Source organism: Pseudophryne corroboree, chromosome 2 (assembly GCF_028390025.1).
Source record: "Pseudophryne corroboree isolate aPseCor3 chromosome 2, aPseCor3.hap2, whole genome shotgun sequence".
Lineage (NCBI taxonomy): Eukaryota > Metazoa > Chordata > Amphibia > Anura > Myobatrachidae > Pseudophryne > Pseudophryne corroboree.
The window spans coordinates 305,380,105-305,400,366 of record NC_086445.1 but is presented as its reverse complement, the minus strand read 5'-3'; the positions used below and the strand labels follow the sequence as shown (position 1 = coordinate 305,400,366).

At 40.9% G+C, this 20,262-nt stretch overlaps 1 protein-coding gene across 1 annotated transcript in view; it reads left to right on the top strand.

Moving 5' to 3' along the window:
• Positions 1 to 20,262, top strand: part of LOC135050755 (protocadherin-9-like) — a 1,419,038-nt gene that overhangs the window by 746,492 nt on the left and 652,284 nt on the right. The gene's annotated exons all lie outside the window — the stretch shown is intronic.

The following is a 20,262-nucleotide window of genomic DNA, read 5'->3' as shown; positions in this document are numbered from 1 at the left end:
TTCCTAGGCCCTGCTTCTATGCATACATTTTATGATATAGATCAATGAAGCATATGCACAATCTAACAGCCAGAGTAACCGCCGTCCATGTGCAGCACGGACAGCAGCCAGACGTTCACTGAACTGTCATTTTAGACATGTCTCATAGCCTCCAGGTTCATTTTGATGGTGATCTGCTCCACTGTAGCGTTTCGGTCAGCCCTCATGCATCTTCGTAGCTGATGTTTACCTCTTACAGCAATGGCACGTGGTGATCCGCAGTTTCCACGTCGGTTTTTCACAATGGTGGCATTTGTCTAGTCACAATACACCTTCACCACAGCAACACATGAACAGTTCACAATTGGCGCTGTTTCAGATATGCTGCCACCCTTGGCCTGAAAGCCGGTAATCATCCCTTTTTGCAACTCAGATAAATTGCCCCTTTTACCCATGACAGCAATGAGTGATATGTGTGCAGATGACATATCGCACACCTTATGTACCCAACTTTTGACACATAACGTACTTCATGGGCTACACGCTGCCAACGTCAAATGTAGGAGGTGGTCATAATAATGTGACTCGACCATGTATAGGGCCTTATTCAGAGATAAACGCAGATCACTGCATACGCAGCCACATCTGCGTCCATCTCCTCACATGCCGGGGGCCACCCAGCACAGGGCAAGGCCGCACAGCATGTGTGAAGCCGCCTCCCGATGTGTCCACAATTAGATTGCGGATGCATCGGAACTAAGGTTGACCCCTTAGGGGAAAGCTCCGCTGTAAGGCGGCCAGCTGACATTTTTTAAATTGTTGTAGCTGCTTGTGATGTCACCCTCCCCCGTTCAGGATGTGGCTGCAATGTGTAAGGTTGCGCACGCACACTAGCCCTTAAATCTCATATTGCAGATCACAATCGGCTGTGCAGAAAACAGGGTAGTTTTGTCAAGGTAATACAACTGCTCCTGTGTATTAATGTATGCTCCAAATTATTTTCTAAGAAATAACATTAATTAGCACATCATGCAATAACTATCAATATACAAAGATTATCAAGGTACTGGAACGTCGGTGATTCTTACTTAGTAAACTGATATGTATACATGTCATTCAATACAGCAGATAAGGCAATATTCAGACTTCCCAGTCACCAGAGGTGGATAAGCTCAGTGCGTTTTATGTGAGAATTCTATTTTGAAGGTGATCATTGCAGCGTGAGAGTCCTGCAGTTTCTTAGATTACTACTATTATAGACGTCTAGAGAACAGTGAACCCATAGATCTCAATTAGAATTCAGACTGAATACTAAAGGTTCTGAGGCCAGAGTCCTAAAAGTTAAAAATGGCCTGTCGCATGCCTACACAATAAAAACACATCTGTCACACAATAGCTAAATATATTGATGCTGCATTTACTCTATGGGGACATGACATGTTCTACTTGCACCTCCCCCCCACATACACTTTGCACTACTCCCATTACCTTTATGTCCTCCCCTCTAGTACAGACAGCACTGCAGAGTCTGTAGTTCCTCATTAATAAACAGTAATAATAATAATGATGACGGCCACTGTGCTCCTGAGAAACTTTCTGTGGCATCATTTAACTGGATGATGTTCCTAGCTTCCAAGTCATGCTCTCTATTGGGTCTGAAAGTCCCCATAGTATTACCATCATGCAGACCCTTCTACCAGGTACAAAATGCTGTGGTTCTGAGATTCTCTCTTACTTTACAAATTGCAGTCACCTGTGTTCAACTAATAGATTGATGAGAAGAGTGTTCTAACACAAGTGACTGCAATCATAAACTAAGAGGGAAATCCAGGAGCAGAACATCTTGTACTTGGTGGAATGGGTCACATTATAGAATCAGCATCACAGAATCTTCAGACTGCAGGAATACTGTAGCTCATTAAATGCAGAAAACAAGACTGCAGAAATAGTGATAGGTTAGATTTACTAAATTTCTAAAACAGACTACTGGAGGTGTTGCCTGTAATAATAACCAAGTTCGGATTGTGCCTATTATTTTCTAGGATGCAACAGAGAAATGATAGCTACACTCAGATTGGTTGCTATGGGCAACATCACCACATTTAATTTTTAAAAGCTTTAGTAAATCTACCCTATAGTCTTTTTTCTTTATGAATCTTTTGTAAGAACAAATGTATATTGCAATTTGGCTTTTACTCAATCCGTACTAATGATGTTAGATTAAAATCTGCATAATAGATATTTTTAACTGCTAATAATGACTCTGGTGGGGGACAGAAACCCCCAATGTTCATTTTAAGAAATATGTGATAGCTACAATAAAGAAACAACTGTAGCAGGAAGTTCTACACTTCTCATTCTAATTTAAATCAAGAAAGTACAATGAGAAGAATACGTTATCATTTCAAGTGCAGATAGCATTGTCTGATTAGGAGGGAAAGCCATGCATGCCTTAAATTAGAGGGCTTGGCCTTGTAGATATGGATGTGGCCTCACTGGTAAGGGGCGTGACCTCACATCAGCTGCAGCAATTGCAAATCACACCCCGTTTTTACCACTATGGGGTCATGAACTACGCTCAGTGAGCTGCTGGCTATTGCCCTTGTCCCTTACTGCCGAGGGAATAGACACTGTACGCATGTGCACAGCACCTATTCACCACTGCTCTGCTCAGTGGGGTAAGCTCCCAACTGCCCCCCCCCCACCCACTGCGGGACAGATCATGAAATACGGGACTGTCCCACCAAATTCGGTACAGTTGGGAGGTATGAGATAGTGCTGTGAAAATCTACACATGGAATTTTACTCTTTTTTTGGAAAGGTGGGTTGTTAACAAATTAAGAACTACAAAGTCATTATTTGTAGCGTTTGTGAAAAAATATGCTTTTTGTTCAGTTTCTTGAAATTTCTGAAAACCCCCCCACTGTTTTGAATATTTTGGTTACATTTTATTTCACTTATTAGAAAAAGCAAAAAGATTATGATTTTTATTTGTTTGTGGACACTACATCAGAGGCGAAACTAGGGTTTTTGGAGCCCAGGCCAAGATAACGAGTGACGCCCCCCCCAAAAAAAACAAGAAAACCCCCCATAAAATCAGCTATGTGTGCGCCCAGAAAAATGGGCATGGCCACATACCTGAAGGGGCATGGCCACTAAAAATGGGGTGTGCCAACATGACTATCACCTACCCCCTCTGTCTCCTCTCATCACACTATCACCTCCCCCTGCATCGTCTCTCAGCACACTATCACCTACCCCTTGTGTTATCTCTCAGCACACTATCACCTACCCCTTATGTCATCTCTCAGTACACCTTCATTCAATTTTTGAACATCACGGCAGTAGAGTTCCCTATTTACACAGTAAGCAGAATCCCCTTTATACACAGTACGCAGGCAGAGTCCCCTTTTTACACCAAATGCAGACAAACAGTGCCATATGCACATTGCCCCACAGTGCCAGATACACAAATGCCCAATAGTGCCTGATACATATTACCCCACAGTGCCAGATACACATTGCCCCACAGTGCCAGATAAATATTGCCCCACAGTGCCAGATACACATTGCCCCACAGTGCCAGATACACAAATGCCCCACATTGGCAGATATACATTGCCCCACAGTGCCAGATACACAAATGCCCCATAGTGCCAGATACATATTACCCCACAGTGCCAGATACATATTACCCCACAGTGCCAGATACACATTGCCCCACAGTGCCAGATACATATTACCCACAGTGCCAGATACATATTACCCCACAGTGCCAGATACACATTGCCCCAGAGTGCCAGATACACAAATGCCCCACATTGCCAGATACACATTCCCCCACAGTGCCAGATACACAAATGCCCCACAGTGCCAGATACATATTACCCCACAGTGCCAGATACACATTGCCCCACAGTGCCAGATACACATTGCCTCACAGTGCCAGATACACAATACCCCACAGTGCCAGATACACATTGCCCCACATTGCCAGATACACAAATGCCCCACAGTGCCAGATACACAAATGCCTCAGTGTCAGATACATATTACCCCACAGTGCCAGATACACATAGTCCCACAGTGCCACAGTACATATTAACCCCCACATAGCCCCACAGTGCCCCACAATACATATTAACCCCTCCTCCCGCTTCCCCCCCCCCCATTCACTGCTGCTATCTGCTATGTGATGGGAGAAGAGCACAGCACCTCTCCTGCCCCTCAATGCTTTATGAAGTCCAGTCTCTAGCGGTGGGTATCTTGGTATCAGTTCATTAACCATTCAGAGCTCACGGACCGACAGCCAATCAGGAGTCAGTCCATGAGCTCTGATTGGCTATAAACCAAACCAATGAGACTCACCACTGTAGACCAGACACTGAGCACATTGAGGTGCAGGAGAGGCGCTGTGCTCTCTTCCCCTCACATAGCAGCGGAATGGGGGACGGCCCGGGGGCAAAGCAATTGTAGTGGGAGCGAGTGGGCATGATGCCCTGGCCGCCAGCAGTGCCCCCCCTCTGCTGGGCCTGCCAAGGTTCCCAGGGCACAAGCCCTGCTCAACCTCCCTTTAGTTACGCTTCTCTGCACTACATAAAACATAATCAGTTATTTTGATTTTTGAATGTGAATGTGAGACATTTAAACATTAAAAAAATGCCTTTAGCACAGGGGTGAGCAACCCCACTGCAGCAAAAGGATAAAGTGGTAGATAAAGAACATTTAGTGACAGTGCCCTGGCCTCTACTTTTATGGGATTCCTTTTGTTTTACCTCCTGGGCACACAGCCTGTAAAATGAGAGTTAAAAGCGTATTGCTTAGGTTTTTATCTCTGTCTACTTTATCTCTCTCCATGCTTGAGAAGTACCCCCCTATATGAGACAACACATATTTAGTTGTATATTGACCAATGTAAGGAAAACATTAACATGCATAATAATGGCATATGTAATAAAGGTATTTCAAATGTCCGTCTGCTCATTAACGTAAAGCATGCAGTAAATGAGTTGATGCAAGCTGTATATTAGAAGAAAAGACAGGAAAGTTTAATTTAAAGGAGAGGGGATCATAGAGTGATAGTACTTACAAAACATTTTTATTACTTCCATAATAATGACTTATGCAAAGATATACGTGTCCTTTCTGTTGCTGCAGCCACACCAAATAGTCCCTTTCTGTGCACAAGGTCCCACATGGCTCGGCTGTGAAGAGGGTGGTTTTGCTCAAAATTTTGCATTTTGTTCACATAATTAAACACACACAAGCAACAAAACGACATTGCTGGTATACAACTTTTTACATATTTGTGGGACTACTTTTCCTTATGCTAAGTTCCTTTATGTTTCATCTTCGACCTTGTATGTTTATATAACCAAATCTTGTGTGGTTAAAGTGGCAAGCTAATGCAAAATTGAAAGAAAATTAAGGTACAGTATGCTACTGCTCTCTGAAAATCACGCTGGACATCTCGTGCCATACAGGGTATGGATGCCCAGTTAGTTATGCCCAGTTAGTGAGGAAACAAAATTGTTATTCACTAATAGTCAAGTTATATTAATATTTTCATTATTCACTACTAATTTTGACTTTACATTTTTTTACATTATTGTGTATGGGTCATTACATGTATTGCTATTGTATTACCATTTCACTTTGTAAAAATAGGTGCATTTGCACAGAATAAAATTTGCAGCTTTTCTCTTTTAAGAACTCTGTAATGTCTTGGTAATCAAAAGTACGACACAATTTCTGTTTTTTCTTAAAGTATTACTATGATGAAATATAAATGTTAATAGCTAAAAATGTTGATTTAATCACTTGGATGAACAAAAACTTTTATATAGGTACAATGCAATATGGTCCTTGAAAAGCTTTACCTTGTTGCAGTACCTTTTAGTTTCAGACTAATAACAAATGTGAGACATAAAAAGAATGTATAATCAACTTTAAAAGCAATTTTTTTATGATAATATTAATTGCAATGCTTTTTGTAAGGCTGAAAACTCATTTTTGAAACTCTTTAGACAATGCAGGTATGTAGAGATAGATCAGACCAAAGTACTATATCCAGTGTACAGCCTCAATTGGGTTTAGTTTATAATATTTTATATAATCATATCAATTAGCCTACATTTCATCCTGTTTCAAATAACTAATATATTCCAGTTTAATTATATATAGACTTCTGACTCAACTTTTATATTAAGGTAAATTAAAGAACACTCAAGACTTGCTTATTAGATATTTAAAATTAATGTGCTATGAAAATAAAAATAAAAACTAAGAAAAACAGTTTTCAGCTTTAACATACAGTAAGTAAATGTAATTCCATATTTGGAATCTAGGATATTTTATTAGTCATAATTGTATAAATGGGCCATAAGTTAAAAGTTTGTTTGACATAGCTGTCTTTACATTATTTCTGCTATGAAATATTTCTGACTTTGTGGATGATTTTAAATTAGTTTAAAAAATTATAATAAACTAAAAAGTAAAAACTATAGCACTTTACATCGGGCCTAATTCAGACCTGATAGCAGCAGCACATTTGTTCTCTAATGGGTAAAACTATGTGCACTGCAGGCGGGGCAGACATAACATGTGCAGATATATTTAGATTTGGGTGGGTTATATTGTTTCTGTGCAGGGTAAGTACTAGCTGCTTTATTTTTACACTACAATTTAATTTCAGTTTGAACACACCCCACCCACATCTAACTCTTTCTGCACATGTTTTATCTGCCCCCTGCAATGCACATGGTTTTGCCCATTAGAGAACAAAATTGCTGCTGTGATCAAGTCTGAATTAGGCCCATAGTATCACGATTTTCCTTGCAGTCTATGTCAAAAAATGTGTACATTGTATGCCACACAGTGTAAAAGCACAAGTTATATTGTATTTTATCATTTGTAATTTATTTATTTTTATTTAAATTTTTTTGACATAAAATGAGTTAGTAAATACACAAATTAATAAATAAGTTAAATAATTCATTTGTTTGATTAAACATGAATATAGTAATATTATACAGATTTGATGAACTAAAACTACTGCTTGAATTATTTTAGTGAAAGTCACAAGTTGTCTATAGGGATTGGGACTGAAATGCCAGTATTCGGGATGCTGGCGGTCATAATACTGACCACGGCATCCCAATGGTTAGAATCCAGAAAGGGGTCAGGTAAGTATACTAACCATCCCCCCCTAACCCTCCCTTTTCATAGCCTAAAAATTACATCCTCCCCTACGCGTCTTACCTCTCCAGTTGCCTGGCAGTCACTCGATTGGGATCCCGGCTATTGTGATGCCAGTCCCAGGATTGTGACCCAACGGGGATGCCGACAGTGGCATTTCAAGCGCTGTCAGGATTCCGGCATTTGTATTTTGATTGCCAGTATCCCGACCATTGAGATCCTGACTCGATCACATCTATAGTACATACAGTACTGTAGGCGATATCCAATTAGCCCCAGTAATTTACCATGACTAATTGACCAGTCGCCATCCAGAATATCCAGAAAATAGAAAATTTGAGTAATGATTGAGTAATGAGTAATGATTGTAATGAGTAATAACTGTATAGGTCAAAAAAAAATTGATAATGTAAAAAAAAATATCAAGAAAACCGTTTTTCATGGCTGAAAAAAATCAAGGCTAATTGGATACCCCCCTGTATGTGTGTTTAGAAGTATGTGTGTCATTAAATGCCAGTCCTCGACGTCAAATAATTGTCAGGCTTCCAACATCAAATCAAGTGATGCAATTGCTAATGGCTATCTCATCAAAAACATACAAGGGTATAACCATCGATTGTTACCATTTGCATATGTGCAAAAGCAGTCTGAGGTTCATGCATGTGCACATAAGCTGAGCTGTGGACACCACTTCCAGGTATCTGCAGCTGCTTTTAAGCTGTCAGTCTTTGAATAGGCATCAGAAAGCAGCATCTGATGGCTGGTAACCATCAAATACCCACAATTTGATGAAAAAGCATATCCATCAGATTGGGAACATCAGTGGTTGCTAACCATGAGTTTTTGATGTCCATTACTGTAATGAACACAGGGCCTGATTCAGATTTGTATACAAATCTGATGGTTTACATCAAAATCTGATTGTGGGTGATCTGCGCATAAGCAGGACCCACTCTACACATGGGCAGAACAAGTCTATTTTGGGGTGGGGAGGGGGTGGTGCTGGACAGCATTCTGACACAGATTAACTGGCTTCATTTACAGAGCTGCATCAGCCAGTTCAAGTAACTTGAAGATTACGCAGATGACCGATGGTCCCACAGAATGATCCAATGCTGCATCCATGGACACAGCAGTGGACCACACATGCATACAGGGGGCACATATTTACACCAGAAGCCTCCTGCTGCATTAGCCTATATTAATGATTCTTACATCTTCTGCATCTGAAAAAGTCCCACAGTATACTTCATATTGCATGCTTATGTATTTAGGGGGTCATTCCGAGTTGATCGCTCACTGCCAATTTTTGCAGCACAGCGATCAGTTAAAAAAACAGCAAAACTGCGCATGCGTATGCACCACAATGTGCATGCAAGTCGTATGGGTACAAACAGCATCATTGCTGTGCAATGCTTCTAGCGAAGAATCCATTCGCACAACCGATCGCAAGGAGATTGAAAGGAAGAGGGCATTTATGGGTGTCAACTGACCGTTTTCTGGGAGTGGTAGGGAAAATGCAGGCATTTGCAGGGTTGGTGTCTGACGTCAAATTCCATGACCAGACAGGCAGAAGTGATCGCAAGGGCTGAGTAAGTTCAAACCTACTCAGAAACTGCAAAAAACGTTTTCGTATCACTCGGCTGCACATGCGATCACACACTTGCAAACGAACATACACTCCCCCGTGGGCAGCGACTATGCGTTTGCACTGCTGCAAAAAGTAGCTAGCAAACGATCAACTCGGAATGAGGGCCTAAGTGCATTGTGCAGAATAGTCACACACATACAACACAATAAGGATATGCAATCCTAATATTTCATGCAATAAGAGATAGGATTATTATTTTAGTACCGATTATTTAAAGTGCACTGCAGTGGTCCATCAATTGTACTATATATATATATATATATATATATATATAGATATAGATATGTTACCAATGGGAAGCTTTTGAAATGGGGTTCTATACCTGCAAATAAAATTTATAACATAAAATAAAAAGCTAATTTTTTGGTGTCTTGCTGCTTCAACATACTTTGCTATGACATTTAATGCAACTGTACTAACTGAAGTGTAAGCTTTTTGCCAATAATTAAATTTGCATTTAAACTTGATGCCCTTCCAGTGTGTGTTGATTCTTCCACAGATGGCCATGAAGTAATTTACTTATTTTTTTATGTAAGACTCGCCTGCAGAATTTAATCTCTTGCTTCATACTGTGCACTAGATTAGACAGAACTTTTTTTTACTGCCTCAACAATAAAAATGAACTACTATTTTGGTTTGAAACTGAATCAAAATTACATTTCCATTATTATTGCAAACAGGATATATGCTTCATTATTATTACATAATGATTTTGAAATAATAAAAAACAAAATCCAAAATGATTGTCAAAGAGAAACTACTGTTATAGTTTTAGGAATCCAATTGCCCTTCAGTCATAACCATAAGTATCAGATTGTTACAAAGTCCTTTTTTTATTATTTTTAATAACTATATTTCTAGCCTTTTATTTCATGGCCTGTTCTACTCTGTCTTTCCAGTTCTCAATAAATCTCTCTGAAATCTCATAACATGGGTGATGTGCTAAAATGACAGAATGAATCCAATGAAATCACAGGAAGCATAGGTCCAGAGAGCTATGTGGACCCTTAGATGGCTCATAGAACACCATTAAAACTATTTCAGTGCTGCCGTACATCACTATCTTGATGTGGCATATTGATCAGGGGGGAACACATTTTCTTGTAAAGGCAATATGTATCCTTACAATCAGGGAATAAAGCACTGTAACTCTTTATAAACATATAAAGTAGCTAGTAAGCTTTTCTTTAAAATCACTACAAATTGTCAACTTGCATTTAAGGGTACTTTTATTTATTGCAGTGGTGGCTTATAAATCTTGCTAAGTGCAAAATTGGTGTTTACAGTATATTTGCATTTATAAACCCATGATGCTTGTCACTACTTTATTTTGGGACATTTTATGTTGCCTGTATTTAATGACAATAATTATATAACCCATTAGAAGCAGATGATTGGAAAGTGTGGATTATAACAAATGGTCTGTAAAAAGTGATCATAACTTATTATTAAGAAGGCATGAAAGATTCACTAAGATCAAGAAAGACTCACTCCCAAAACGAAATGGTGTAATAGTTGAAGAGAGGGGATTCTATTTAATAAAATATAACTACTTCATAATACTATGATTATACAGTATCTACTGAACTATTATCGAATAAATTGACTTCTGATTACATTTAATCATACCTATATTTCCAAAAATTCTATATGATATTTTAAAATCTGATTGGTTGTTGTTTTTTATTTTCTCCTATTAGATTCATATTGTGAGTTTCTTGCACTTGTGTATCTTGGTTTGTTTACTTTGAGTTTATCTATTTCTCTTCTTTCAATAACCCTAACCTGAAAACTGCCCACATACTGTAGACACAAATACAGCTGCTGCCGGCTGAGTAAACTAGGGGAAAAATTGAATGAGATCTGTCTGTTTAGCATCTGAGCCAGGTCACTTAAATCATCAGCAGATGAAGGCATACTGTATACAGACCAACAGTGGTCATCATTCATCTGCATTGATCAACATGACCATATTTCATATAGTATAATCATAGGGTATCATAGTTGACTTTGAGCCATGCACACAGAGAAGTACAGTAAATCCAGCATAAGTTTACAACAGTGAGATACTTTAAACTTTCAGGAGCATAGTGGGGAATAAAGTCAATATATATACATGCCATATAAATACCCCCCTACAGTATGTGAAATATGGGGATATGAGAAGTCATTAAGGAATTATCTAACCATATACATGTATAAGATGTAACAGAGTCTGACAGGGTTGGACTGGGCCACCAGGGTACAGGGGAAACCATAGATGGTCCCCACTGCCTGGTGGCCCACCTCCTCCTCTAGGGAACTGGTTCCAAACTCTGCATTAATTATACATTATGTTACCTTATACTGCATTTACTAGCAGTATGGGATCCGGTCTGAAGATCGACAGTGTCTAGGTCGATAATGTTTAGGTCAACCACTACAGGTTGACAGTCACTAGGTCGACAGGGTCAGAAGGTCGACAGGGTCAGAAGGATGACATGTTCTAGGTCGAGAGGTCAAAAGGTCGACATGAGTTTTTATTTTATTTTTCCTTTTTTTAAACTTTTTCCTACTTAACGATCCACGTGGACTACGATTGGAATGGTAATCTGTGCCGAGCGAAGCGCTAGCTGAGCGAGGCACCTTGCCCGAAGCATGGTGAGCGAAGCAAGCCATGCAAGGGGACACGGTGCACTAATTGGGGTTCCCGGTCACTCTACGAAGAAAATGACACCCAAAAAAACATAAAAAAACTCATGTCGACCTTTTGACCTGTTGACCTAGAACATGTTGACCTTCTGACTCTGTCGACCTAGTGACTGTCAACCTATAGTGGTCGACCTAAACATTGTCGACCTAGACACTGTCGATCTAATGATCCACACCCTAGCAGTATTTACTATATATATTTATCAAGAGGCCCAGGCCATGCACTTTCTAATGTTTAGCCAAGCCTCTGTGATAGTTGGCCACACCTCCTCTGATCTGGAGACTACCACGCCCCTAAATATGGGCCCTGCCCACTGCATTCTCCTGGTGTGCCCTTCATGCCCCAGACTGATACTGGAGTCTAAAGTGACTTCTACTGCACTTACTCGCACCGGCGATGTCTTCATGGGGAATAATATTGACCCCTATATGTAAAAGTCAGTATGTTGTGTTTATCATTTCAATGTTAATTTATGTACAGTATATACATATCCACTTACTACTGCTTTCAACTGGTGCAAGCCAAGACACAAAACAATTCCATAGGTATAAAATTAAACATATTTAAATTATTTCCACTCTCCAAACCTCATTCAGAGTTGCATACAATGCAGCTGCATATGGATTTTTTTGCACTGCACATTCATCTGAAGTGAACATACTGTACACACCTCTGCTAGTCTTACACAACTGAGCTGCATCTTAACTTATAACTAAATGGGCGTAACTGTACGGCACCACATATAAGATATTGTACATGTGTGCCATGAGCTTGTAGTTGGAATTGCAAGCTACAATACATTATTCAGAGGTTTGTCAATCTGTTTATGAGTTTTTCTGCATACTTTAGCAGGGAAATCTAGGAACTCAAGGACAGAAGACACACATGTACAGTAGACCGTACCAGTATTGGGATACTATGTATATGTGCTGATAATGTCTATATGACAAGATTCCTTAGTGTCATTGCTACTGTATGTGTGAGAAACTCAGGTTCTCAAAAGCAATGTAATAAAGTAGGGTTGCAAACTGTAACTTTGTGCTGCAGAATTTCTATTTATATTTATGGTGGCATTGTTGGGCAGGATGTTTTTGCATTGTGAAAGCAAATGTTTGATACTATTTTTATTAGATTATTGACTGAAAAAACAAAAACATATATTTAGCATTTCAGGTATGAAAAATGTTTGCTTAACTGGTAAAACATTGATTTTTATTTGTATTGTTTAGATATTGATGCATGGGGATCATTGCTTCATATACACTCGAAATATAGTTTAGGAATACATTTAGTTTAGGAGTACATTTAATGGTCCAAACAAATAAATAATAACTGATATTTTAATGTCATAATGTACCTAATAGATCACAAAACCTTCAGTTAAGCCTTAAATCATCTCACAGAATACATTTACAATATTAAAACACTTAATAATAAGGATGTATCGCAGTGAAACCCAATTTTCCAGAGCAACTGTGCATACAATCAGTTACTCACCAGGCTCACTTTGTCTTGGAGAAGAACATCTCTACATTGAACAAAGTCTAATGAGGAATAAATGTATTGAGAATCAATGGTTATATTTTCTTAGTGTTAAATCCTGATGCGTGTCACCATGAGGCACAATTATATTTTCTCACTAATCTAATGAATAAAAGAGATGAAAATAGACTGAACAAATACATGTACATTGTTAAGAATTTTCAGACTTTTTTCTCTATACCATTATTTTATTTTAAGAAGTTGATAAAAATAATTGAACTAAAGTTATTATTAAAAATAATCTAGGAATATTGATGTACTTTTGTATACATGACAATAGTCACACTGCATGTCAACATTATAATATTCATGATATGGTTTCTACTAAGGTTTACATGCACTTAAAAAACTACCTTTGTTATAGCATTACCAAACTTTTCTCACAAACTTCCAATTGATTGTTACAGGTTGAGTATCCCTTATCCAAAATGCTTGGGACCAGAGGTATTTTGGATATAGGATTTTTCCGTATTTTGGAATAACTGCATACAATAATGAGATATCATGGCGGTAGGACCCAAGTCTAAGCACAGAATGCATTTATGTTACATATACACCTTATACACACTGTCTGAAGGTAATTTTAGACAATATTTTTTTATAACTTTGTGCATTAAACAAAGTGTGTCTACATTCACACAATTCATTTATGTTTCATATACACCTTATGCACACAGCCTAAAGGTCATTTAATACAATATTTTTAATAACTTTGTGTATTAAACAAAGTTTGTGTACATTGAACCATCAAAAAACAAAGTTTTCACTATCTCACTCTCACTCAAAAAAAGTCCGTATTTCGGAATATTCTGTATTTTGGAATATTTGGATATGGGATACTCAACCTGTATCACATTAATTTCCATAGAACGTAGCATAAGCCATAACATAAAGCAAATGTGACCTCTAACATAAAGGGGTCAATCCTATTAGGTGTGAGTTGCCATTTTATCTGCTAATTTGAATTTGCTACCCAATTAGAAACTTGCATTGACCCAAGCAGAGTAAACTTGTATTTTTCTGCAGCAGGGTACACTGGTATTCCACAAGGAATACAATTGGGGTGTAGAGTTGGATCTTGATCCAAGGCACCAACAGGCTAAAGCTTTAACTGTTCCCAGGGAGTACTGCACTGCCTCCTATATAACCCCACCTCCAGGCACTGGAGCTCAGTTTGTAAGTTGGTCCCTGCAGTGCAGGTCACTAACAGGTGGGGCTGCGCTAGGCAGCCCTGAAAAGTGCTTTTTAAGAAGACTTCAAGGGCCGCAGCACTATTTATGTCAGTTTGACATTCTGTGCTGCAGCTCCAACACCTCCCCAGCAGCGCTGCATACTCCCGCAGCCTGGTTCCCGGGTACTTGCGGCAGAGTTCAGGCACACCAGACTTCAGGCACACACCACTCACACTCTCCAGGTTTGCATGGCCACACATCAGGGAGGAGGTAAGAGGGTCCCCCAGATGGGACCCGCCAGTTAATCGCGTTCCGGTCACGGTCCCAGGAGACAGACCGCATCGCTGACATGGACACTGTACTGCACAGGGACCCCACTATATGCACCAGGGCAAGGGAGCACAGGTTGGATTTACTAAAATCCATTTGTTATAGGCTCCACAGTGCTCAGAGGTGAGGCCCAGCATAGGGGATAAGGCGCTGACCTGAAGCCCCTCCCCCAGCTCCGTGCGCCATCTACTGCTGGTGTTCCCGCCCTGGAGCTGCTTTTTACTCTCCCTCACTCCCTGTCAGAGATTTTGGTGCCATCTTCACTACTAGCGGGGCTGATCTCCGGGACTGCAGGGCTCTGTCTCCTCTGTAAAGCTGTGTGCCTCATCAGCGCTGTGCTTTTACAGACACTTAAGTATTCTACATGTCGTTTTAGACAGTGTAAGTTAAGAACAAGTGTACAGCTAACTGAATATTTGGTACAAGTAGTCTGTGATATACATCCAGTTTCTACTGTGCATTGTTATATCTATACTTATACATAGTTATTTGTAAATTACTAGTCCAGTGCAGTTTTATTGTTTATATGTAATAACTTCTGCATTGTATATATGACTGAGTGTGCCTGTAACTGTTGTGTGGGATTACATACTCCTGTATCACATATTGCTATCACTATATTCTGTATCCTGAGGGGCTAGGTGCATCAGGGTCCTATATATATAGTGTTACACAGAATATACAATTTGGTATTTTTACTGTGTGTTTCAGTCACCTCATATCGCTTAAATCCTCGGTTTTGTGTCCTGTGATTAGTGTCACATAACATAGGGGTTTTTTGCAGATATTGTGTTTGTCTGGCTATATTGTACCATTACGCCCTACAGCTATATTCCCTATAATGTCTGCCACACAGGGTGGGAAATCCACAGACGCTTCTGCATCCTGCAGCACTGGCACCATGGGTTTACTTGATGGGGATGTTTTAGCTACTGGTTCAGGCGCTGAGTGCCATACACCCAGTCTACCTGCAGTATCTGTGGCCAATTAGGACCCTCCTTGGGCAGCGTTCTCAAGTATGCTAGCTCTTTATTCTATCCCTGCGGAGTTGAGTAACAAGTGGGAAACTCCACCGGCGGTGGACTCTCAAGTCGCCTGTCTTGTGGTGTCCTCTACTCTGCCTGTTACCACTGTCACCTCACTGAAGGAACCGATAGATAAGCATGTGGAGGGATGCCTGAAGTCTATTTACTCCCTTACCGGTGCCGTACATAGATCCACTATGGCAGCCTCCTGGGCTGTGAAAGGAATTGAAGCATGGGTTCAGGCAATTGAGGATGGGCTGCCTCAGGATTTTTCTGACACTGCCAGAAAATATCTGTCTTATATTACAACAGCCTCCCACTATATTCAGGAGGCGGCCTCTGATGCAGGTATAATGGCAGTCAAGACAACTACTACGTCTATCCTGGCTCGTCAAATTATGTGGTTGAGGTCCTGGAAGGTAGTCCTGGACTCCAAAAAGACCTTGGAGGTGCTCCCTTTAAAGGGGGAAATCCTATTTGGGAAGGATCTTAACAAGATTGTAACTGACTTGGCTACTGCCAAGACTGCGTGCCTCCCAAATACTACTGCTTCTGCTCCGAAGAGTACCAACTTTTGCTCCTTTCAACCTCCAGGCAAAAGCAAAGGGTCAGGCGTATCTGCAACAGGCCCGTGCTTCCAAAACCACTAAGCCTAAATCCAAGCAATCCTGGGCCGCCCATCAGCCTGCTTCCAAACAAGACAAGTCTGCTGCATGACGTGGTGGGTCTCCCCCCTGGGGGACCCCAGGGTGGGAGGCCAACTTCTGCAGTTCGCCCAGGCCTGGTTAAAGATCACTTTAGATGCCTGGTTGAGGGAAGTTGTCTCTCACAGTTACACAATCTCTTTTAAGAGACGCCCCCACGGCAGTTTTGCAAAATGGTTATCCCTGCAGATCTGTTAAAAATGCAAGCTCTACACTTTGTTGTATAATCCCTACTGGATACAGGAGTGGTAGTGCCAGTACCTCTGTCTCAGAGAGGCAGGGGATACTATTTGACACTGTTTCTAATTCTGAAGCCAAATGGGTCTTTCCAGCCTATACTCAACCTCAAATCATTGATCAAGTTTGTGAGGGTATCCAAATTCCGTATGGAAAATCTGCACTCTATAGTGCTGGCCATGGAACCCGAAGACTATATGGTATCCCTGGACATACAGGATGCTTACCTGAACATACCTATTGCCATGTTGCATCAGCAATATCTACGGTTTGCTATTGGCAACCTACATTATCAATTCAAGGCACTGCCTTTTGGATTGGCCATGGCTCCTCGGCTCTTCACCAAGGTCATGGCCATGATGACGGCTCTTCTTTGCCATCAGGGAATCAGGATCCAGCCATATCTGGATGACTTGCTGATCCTGGTGAACTCCCAAGAGGTTCTCCTCAGTCATCTGGACCTGACGGCCCAATTCCTACAAGCCCACGGGTGGCTCATCAATTGGAAAAAGTACTCGCTGTTCCCTGCTCAGAGCATGGTGCACCTGGGGGCACTACTGGACACACACAGCCAACAATTGTTTTTGTCTCCAGAGAATGTCCTAAAACTTCAGGACAGGATCAGATATTTCCTCTCTCGCCCAAAAGTGTTGATACACTTGGTGATGAAAGTGCTAGGCCTCATGGTGTCGGCTTTTGACATGGTAGAGTATGCTCAATTTCATTCCTGCCCTCTGCATAGGTTAATCCTTTCCAGGTGGGATGGCCTGCCTCATCGGATCAGGTCTCAAATGATCTCCCTGACTGCAGAGGATTTTCTGTCACTTGGCTGGTGCTTCAGGACCAACAGTTGAGCAGTGGCCGTCCCTTATGGATCTCCAACTGGGTCCTCCTGACAACGGATGCCAGTCTGCGGGGTTGGGGCACAGTGTTGTAGCAACACTCTCTCCAGGGTCGGTGAACCAGGGAGGAGTCTCTCCTCCCGATAAACATTCTGGAATTGCGGGCAGTGTTCAATGCTTTGACACTGGCCCTGCCTCTAGTACAGAACAGGCCTGTTCAAGTACAGTCAGACAACGCCACCATGGTGGCGTACATAAATCATCAAGGCAGCACTTGAAGCCGCATGGCAATGCTGGAAGTATCAGAAATCCTCCGTTGGGCGGAACGCCATCTGGCAGCAATATCGGCAGTGTTTATTCCCGGAGTCCTCAACTGGGAAGTGGATTTCCTCAGTCATCAGGACGTTCACGCCGGAGAGTGGAGTCTTCATCCAGAAGTCTTTCAACACCTAGTGGACAAGTGGAGCCTACCAGTTGTAGACTTGATGGCCTCTTGACACAATCACAAGGTTCCGGTCTTCAGATTAAGGACAAGGGATCCTCAAGCAGCGTTCCTGGATGCACTGGCAATTCCATGGAACTTTCGGCAGCCATAGATGTTCCCTCCAGTGTCACTCCAGCCCAGGGTCCTTCGGAAGTTTAAGCAAGAAAAAGGAATACTAATTCTAGTCACTCCAGCGTGGCCCAGACGGCATTGGTTCTCAGACCTGCAGGGTCTATTGCTAGAGCGTCCTCTTCTACTTCCTTAATGCCCAGACCTCCTTGTTCAAGGCCCTTGTGTCTATCCGGACATGGCCAGACTGGCTTTGATGGCGTGGCTCTTGAAGCTTCACTCCTGAGAGCCAAGAGATTCTCTGAGGTGGTTATTCAAACTATGTTGAAGGCCTGCAAACCGTCTTCTGCATGGATTTATTACAGGGTCTGGAATTCTTATTTCACATGGTGTGCTGCTAAGAATTATGATGCCTATTCATTCAGAACGTCTCAGCTTTTGGCTTTCCTGCAACAAGGCCTAGCTTTAGGCCTTTGTCTGGCCTCCCTCAAGGTTCATATATCTGCCTTGTTGGTGTGGTTTCAGAGGAAAATTGTGTCTATTCCTAGAATTCATACTTTCACTTAGGGTGTTTTAAGGATTTAGCCTCCCTATGTCCCTCCTGTAGCTCCATGGGATCTGTATGTTCTCTTAAATGCCCTGCAAGAGTCTCCATTTGAACATTTTGAGTATGTGGATCTTAAATGTCTTCCACTTAAGGTCATATTTTTATTGGCTATTGCCTCTTCTAGGAGGGTGTCTGACTAAGGCGCTTTGTCCTGTCATCCACCCTTTCTGATTTTTCATCATGACCGGTGGATGTGGTACGGGCTCTCCATATTTATGTAGTGAGGACTGCCTCCCTCAGGAGGTCAGGTACCCTTTTTGTACTTTTTGTTTTTCAAAAATGTGGCTGGCCTGCAAATAAGCAAACCTTGGCCAGATGGATTAGAATGGTGATTGCACAAGCCTATGCACAGGCTGGACTCTCAGCTCCTGCTGCTATCAAAGCCCATTCTACTCAGTCTGTTGGACATTCTTGGGTGGCCCGCAGAGGTGTGTCTGCTGAACAATTGTGCAAGGCAACTACGTGGTCATCTGTGAACATGTTCATCAGGTTCTATGCCTTTGACACTTCTACCTCCCAGGATGCTTCTTTTGGATGCCGGGTTCTTGTACCCACTACAGTGCATCCCCTATGAGGTACACTGGATTCCACAGGGCACCTACCCTGACGCACTTAGCTTCTTTTGGTTTGTATGGCATTAGCCGCTAGTCCCTTCTCCTGTCGTGAGAATGTGGTTCTATGTGACTAACATCTACCATCTCTTTTACCTGCTACTGCATTGGGCTGGTTAACAAAACTGAGCTTCATTGCCTGGAGGCGGGGTTATAGAGGAAGCAGTTTATTGCATCCTGGGAACAGTTTTAGCCTGTTGGTGCCTCGGATAAAGATCCAACTCTACACCCCGATGTTATTTCCTATGGAATCCAGTGTACCTCGCAGAAAGAGATTTAACCATGGTAAGTCTACCATAAATCTCCTTTTTTGTTTGCACCTCATTGAGGGTGAGATATGGTAGAAAAATCTTATTTTATGGTTAAAATGTTGGGACACCTTGTAGAACCCATTGGATTCCCCCCCAAAAATAAATAAATTACTAATTAGCAAGTGGTATCTTAATTAGCCCAATAATTGCATGTAATTTGGGGGGGGGGGTTTAAAAATATTGGCCTCAAATTACCCAAAAATCTACTTTTTTTATGCTTTAGGCAACCTAAATTTAGTTAGAGCATTATTTTTTTTATATTTTTTTTATTTATTTTAAGAAACTGTCACCTCAAAGTACCCCAAAAGCATATTTTTCCTACTTTTTTTGCATTTGAAAGTAAACATAAAAAGTTAGATTTTTATTATTTGTTTACTTTGTTTATTAAAGTGTCTAGTGTTTTACTTTTGCCTACTAACATCCTTCTATATGATTCTGCTAATAAAATTGTCACTTTTCTGGGGTCCAGGAAGGTCGCCCCACTTTTTCATGTACTTCTCTCACATTGCATGACTGACAATTGACAACAAATAGGCATTTTTAATTGGATTGGAGAATTTGTGCAAATGTCTACGAGTTTCATGAAAAAGCTCGCAATTTACACCTAAATGGATTGACTTGAAAGTCTTAAACTGATGTTGTTATGATTATTATTATTATTATTTGTGTGCAGAGATGTTTTTATTTCTTTGTTATAAGTTGGTACTGATGATTTTGTGCTTTTTTAGTATATGTTTTTTCCATTCTCAGAAATGTGGTCATACAGATGTGTCCACATACATCTTGCTTCAATATGCCATGCAGCATGA